We start from the raw sequence: 6,902 nt of genomic DNA, 5'->3' as shown, positions 1-6,902 counted from the left end.
CTGTGTCTTCAATTCAACGACGGAGTTTGTATTTTTAGCTTGATCTTTGTACAATTCTTTTCTTTTTTTTTTTTTCTGTTTAATTCTCTTGTACTAATTCTGCGATTTTTGGTCATTTCTACCGTTTTGTTGGAATTTTCGTGACCTTATTTTTGGGTATTTTATGAAATTTTCGTATTCTCTGTTTTGGATATTTTTCGAGACTTTTGTAATTCTTGTTTAGATATTTTTGATGATTCAATTTTGTAATTTCTATTTCCGGTACTTTTTATGACTTCTATCATTTCTGTTCAGATATTGACTTTGATCATTTTAGTTCTAATATTTGTTTGGATTTGTACAATTTTAGTTTGGCCTTATTTTATCAGTTTTCAGCCTCTTTGGAGACTTTCAATGCATTTAAATGAAAATTTAGTAGTTGAAGTTTTTTTTCGATGCTTGGTATCCTAGTTCAGCTCTCTTATCATTTCTACGATATTGCTTTAAATTGCTCGCAAGACTGCCTGCGAGTTAATACCATTTTTCCTGTTTTTTCCAAATCACGATATTAACGATTCTTGAAAAGAAAGGTTCGACAGCTTGCGACAGCAGTAATTCTGCGCTGTCAGCTTTCACACAATTTCTTCCATCACGCTCCCCCCCTCCGCTGCTACATGTTATCTATCAAAAGTTACGAATCCTTGCGTACATTGCAGCAGCATTATGTGTCTGTTAGGTAACACACGATAGCGCGCTGAACTGTCAGATTAATGAACAAGCAGAAAAATTAAACTCGCTCTCGTTTATACTTTTCCTTCTTCAATATTCGTTTGCAACATTCGAAGCGTGACAGAATATCATACTAAAATCCCTAAACTTTTTTTAATAATTGATTTAACGAAAAATCACGGTAATTTAATAAAAAAAAAAATGACACAAAATCTCATAATAGCAGCTTACATCTACCTACACAATATTTCACTAAAACTCCTAAATAAATATAGCCAAACTTTCTAGCAATCCTAAATTTAATTTAACGAAAAATCACCCTCAGTTTAATGAAAGAAAATTGCACAAAATATTGTAACAATTGCATACATCTACCTACACAATATTTTACTAAAATCTCTAGAAAAGAAACAACAAAAATTTCTAACAAAAATATATCCTAAATTTATTTTAACGACAAATCACCCTCAATTTAATAAAAAAAGGAATTGCACAAAATCTCATGACAATAGCATGCATCTACCTGTTCAATATTTTACTAAAATCTCAAAATAAACATAAGAAGAATTCATAACGAGAATAAGTCCTAAATTTAATCTAACGTAAAACCACCCTTTTTCTTTTTTTATCAAAAATAGTACGCATCTAATTATTCGATATTCCATTCAACAACTTAAGAAGCTGAACGTTGAGAGATTCTCGCGTTAATTTGTCACGTGTGTCCCTGTTTACGCAAATGATCACCCCGAAGAGCATTTTTATCACCGCGGTAAATTGTACTCCTATCGTCGATCGACAATTAAACTTGAAAGGTTCCGATAGCTTTGTTATAATAACCGAACAATCCTCGCGTTGTGTCAGTACTATCAGCGCAGGAAAGTGCCGATACGATTTTTATTGTCCCTCCGGTGGCCGCGTATCAATACGCTCTGGTATCTGGTTTTTGATGCATCGTCGTTTCTTCTTCCGCTGCGAGATTAATGAATGACAAACAAGTACGTGTAAACTTCCAGAAAAGTCGTATAATATGATCTATTCGTTTCCCTTTCCCCCTCTCTCTTTTTCTTTCTCTGGAAAAGTCTTATCGACGATTCTTTCTGAAACATTATCGGACTTTTTGACCTGCAATCACTAGGAATTGCAGCTCCCCATGTAAAGTGTGATGCAGCACGGGAATATGCATGTTATTCATCGCGAATTTTGCAGTTTACTGCTTTTGCTTTCAAGTGAAATTCTCTGTTGAATTAAATTCTGTACGTTGTTCCATTAGAGAGGGTTGAAATTGTTGGGATCATTTAAGTGATATACGTAATTTTTCAAATTATGTAAGAATTGGTAAAGTTTGTTTTTAATTATGAATGAAATTTTGGTAATTATTCCATTAGCAGTGTTGAAATTATCGAGAATATTTAGAGATGTATAATTTAAAAAATTGACGAAATTTATATTTGACTGTGAATATTTCTCTTACAAATTAAATTTTGTAAATTATTCCATTAGCAATGCTGATATTATTGAGAATATTTAGAGAATATAGAATTTTAAAAATTGGTAAAATTTCGATTTGACTGTGAATGTTTCTCTCATAAATTAAACTTTGTAAACTATTCCATTAGCAATTTTCAAATTATTGACATCATTTAAGCGATATTAAAATTTTTAAAATTATACAAAAAATTGGTGAAATTTATTGTTATCAATGAAATAGGGACGACATGAAATTTTATAAAGATTCCTGCATGATTTATTAATAAACTTGGAATACATAATTACGTTAAGTTATCAAAAATCATTTTTCTCCGGTGACAGAGATTTTCGAGTTGCGCAAACATTCTTAATTTCAAAAATTTCCAAACCAGAAGTAAAACGATGTGAAAAAATGTTTAGTCTATAAACTCCCGAAATCGAGTGACATTTAAATCGTAGAATCCTCAATTCGAAGCATTTCCAAATTGGATTGCCCTGCCCAACTTCCAAACGACGAGAGCATTTCGAATTTAAAGAGTTTCCACGCTGAAAGCTTTTCAAATTTAAGAACATTCCGGATCAAAAGCTGCTAAGAGGAGAGAGAAATTTGTCGAATCGAGATGTTTTCAAAGCGAGAGACCTTTATGTCCGCGAATGTATCAAAAAGTTTGATTTTATCAGGCGGAAAGCTTTCCAATCAGTCATTTTACTCGCCTAGAAAGCTTCCACGGACGATTTAACAATTTCATTAAAATCTTCGTTAAATCAAACTTTCGTTCTTCAATTAAAAATAGAATTTAGAAGAGCAAGGTAGAAGATGCATCGTGAATTACGTAAAAACGGTCGGGTTATCGAGTTGATTTTTCTCCTTGCATTTCTATCTTTTCGTTTACAGTCACGCAAGCAATGTGTGCTCACGGATTTCGTGATTATCGAATCATCTAACTGGAAGAAACTTTTTACCATTCTCGACAGAATTTGCGTCACGGTGCCTTTGTTTCGCGGAACGGAACGAAGAAAAAAGTAACTAAACGAAATCGTTTCGATAAGAGAGCTCTACGTAGAATAAAACGATCGTTGCTTTCACTATCGATGAACGTTATGCTACAAACAAACAAATGATTCAGAAGATCAAACGAACGAAGTTCGCATGATCTGGTAGCGATTTTCATGCTACGTGTTTTGCACAATTTTTGACAATGCTCGAACAGGAAATAAGCTACGTATACGTGGAAAATCTAAAAATACACTTATGTTTGTGATTATTTTCTTCTTTCAGTGAAAATCACTTTGTTTTGAAGTGAAACTTTTTATCGATTGAAAGAACATTCCCTAATTGAACAGATTCGTAAATTCTGTTGGCAAGTTTTGCAGAAATTGTGGAAAATTTGGGAAAATCTTGGAAAATTTTGGAAAATAATACAATTCTTGTTATAAAATGTATTTTTCCATGTAAGATTTGAAAATTTAAGGGGAACCATGTTAGAAATACTGAATAATTCGATGTGGAGTAATTAGGTACGTTAAATTCTTTTCAAATCTATCCAGAAGTGTGTGTAATTTTTAATCTCCTTTCTTAGTAGAGCTTTTAATAAAACTGTTTTGACACATTTCGATTTGTACAGCGGGAAATGTTGCGGAAACACCATAATTTCACCATTTTTAGAAATTTGTAGAAATGTTTCACTTTTTAAATGCAAAATATAAAATGAAACACACAGAAGTGTGTGTTTTCGCAATGATAAACCAAATTTTAAAAAATAATACATTAAGGTTGTATTTCCTTTCTCTTTTGTCATTTAAATATTTTTACAATTTTGGAAACCTTGTCAGTTTATTAAAAATCATTTATTAAAAATGACACCATTTAAATGTACACAGAAAACTCGATCCTTTAATAATTTCGTTAAAACGTTATTCTAAAAATTATGCTTACCCTTAATTCACAATAGAATCTCTTAAAGGAAAACAAAAAAACAATACTATCACTTGAAACAAAATGGCTCACACTGTGAAAGTCACACTTTCACATTTTGCACGAACAAAAATTTTAAAGGTTGTACCAAATAAACCCATTTACCTTCATTCCGTTTCATTCCGATGCAACAGGTAAATGTACCAAATTCCTAGCAAAAATGTACGAATAATAAATTCGCTGAAAAATTCCTCTTTTCTTCCACCGTTCGTTAATCCTTCCTATTTGTTTCTCTTTTTTCTCGCACAAGAGATCGAATGCAAGAAAATTTCCCCAAACTGGTTAGCGAGGGAAAAACGAGCCATTCCTAAATTTAGTTTGCATTATTTTTAGTGTCGACGTTAACCCTCGCGGAGTTTTCGTGACTTCTGACGTTTCAACCCCTCGCGTGTCCCCGTCCCTCCTTCCGTTGTCGTTACCAGCAACCGTTTCGTCCGTTAATTCCCCTTTTATTTCGCGAAATATCATTTCCAATTTGACGGTCTTTGTTTAAAGGAGGGTAACTTGGAACGGTGAGCACGCGTAGTAGAGGGACGTTTTCTCCATTCTGCGAATCGTTGTACTTCGCGCAATCTGTCGCGACATTTCCAGTTGGTAATTTCGATTGATCGAATAACATCATGGAAACAGGGGAAGTTTCACCAGGTGTCGAGCATCGTGGTTTCCGATACGCCACCAGCGCAAATCGTGTACATTGCCATTCGTGTTGGTGTGTACGCTGCAACACGTTTCCTGTAAATCAACGCACTGGGCTTGACATATCGCAAGTGGTGCTCCGTTTCATTTGGGAAATTCTAATTCGGTGGAATTTGCCGTTTGCCGATTTTTCTGATGTACTGTGCGCGCCAGAGTTGAAAAATTGGAATGTGCCAGGATAGTTAATGAGGGTTGATGAATAAAAAATGTTACGTGAACGTAGGTGCAAAAATGTTGAATGTAATTTCAATAGTGATTTTCCTGTTGATGTTATCAACATAATTTAGGCATAATATAATAGTTACTCTAGCAGGACTACACATTTCCACCTGCAAAATGTGTAATAAAAAGGTTGTTGGTATTGTTATAATTATTATATATCACTGTGTAAGCAATGTTCTTCTTTTTCACTATCATATTAAAAAGAATAAAAGTAGTTTCGCTGAATTTTCACCGGAAAATTAGAATTGAGTAACTAGAAATGATTCTAATTGACTATAGCCGAATTTGAGTAGCTACAATTTTCGTGAATTATTGGAAATGGATTACGATCCGCTATACATAATTGTACGTGAATATAAGCTACTTTGTCCGAACGTTTAACTGAGTAGAGATTGATAAAGATTCACCGACACCAGTGAACCAATTAAAGCCGATTAAAGTTGATTGAGTGTAGCCAGCTGATTAATTAACACTGACTACAACCAACTGAACAGGCAACTTATCGATTATGCTAGAACTAATTGAATCCCACCGACTTGCTGATACGATAAAACGAACAATTTAACTGGTCGACTAACTTTCTACAATTGATTAACAGATGTAACGACCACTTTTTTCAAAATAATATCACGTTACATTTAAATCCATATATTCAACAATTTCTCATTCTTTTCTTGCCGTATGTAAATACAGAAGAAGCTTCGTTATTTCTCTATCTACCCTAATTCTTCATTCACTCTCAGAATTCAGAGAAACTTGTTCAATTTCCAATGCACATTTCTCGAAATAGAAATTTTCATTTTAAATTAATTAAAGAGCCACGAATAAAGCCTGTTTGAAATTTTCATTTTAAGTTAACAAAAATGCCACGAACAAGGTCTGTAAATTCTCAATCCTTCTTTATTGGCAACAGAGCTCGGCAATTTAATTAAAAGATTATCTCGGCGATTCAGTGTCACTATCCCGGCGGAATTAAAATCTGTGCAATTCCACACCCTATTATTATATTCGGATCACGGCACATGCTCTGACGTCATCGGCCACATAAATCTATGCGAAGGATATCGAACGGTGACGTAACACCGAAGGTTCGTGATTGGAATATTTACGCGATGCGTTAAACGTTACACAGGTATTGGCAATATTGCGACAAATATTTTCCGTGTCCACACATGCACGTTCGACCGCAGTTCTTCTCCGCAAAACGTATCGCAGTAGCCTGGTGTGAATTGCATAATTACCCTTGTATTTATATCGCTGTTTACGGACAACAATAACACATGTGTTTACACCGAGAAGATTAAGCAGAAAACCGGATTAGAACGTGAAGATAATTCAAGTGTATTACGAAATATGGATAATGGTGCGGAGTCGGAATAAAATTGATATAATTACGGTTTAACGTTAATATCGACAATTTATTTAAATGGAAATAACGCGTATTCATTTTGCGATTCGAGAAAAGGTGTGAAAAATAAAACGTTCAGCCGAATAAAAAAGTTTCCCGAAATAACTGCAGAATAAAAGAAAAAGGTGAAAAGAGCAGAGATGTCACAGGTTGAAACAGTTCAAAAGGATGGAAAGATCGAATAGATACAAAGATGAAAGGAGGGATCGAAGAAGGTGACAATTGTGACGCGATAAGCAAAGCTGAAACGTGAAAACAAAAGAGTACCAAGACTTGTGAAAACAAATAAAAATGTAAAACGTGTTTAAAGAATGTTAAGTCATTTATAAACACTTTTGATTCAATGTAAATATAAATAACCCGTTAAAACATCAGATATATTAATGAAAATTTCAAAAATTGAAAACCTTGCAATTTAAATAGTTT

Source organism: Habropoda laboriosa, unplaced genomic scaffold, assembly GCF_001263275.1.
Source record: "Habropoda laboriosa isolate 0110345459 unplaced genomic scaffold, ASM126327v1 scaffold22, whole genome shotgun sequence".
Lineage (NCBI taxonomy): Eukaryota > Metazoa > Arthropoda > Insecta > Hymenoptera > Apidae > Habropoda > Habropoda laboriosa.
Note: the sequence above shows the minus strand (reverse complement) of the source record.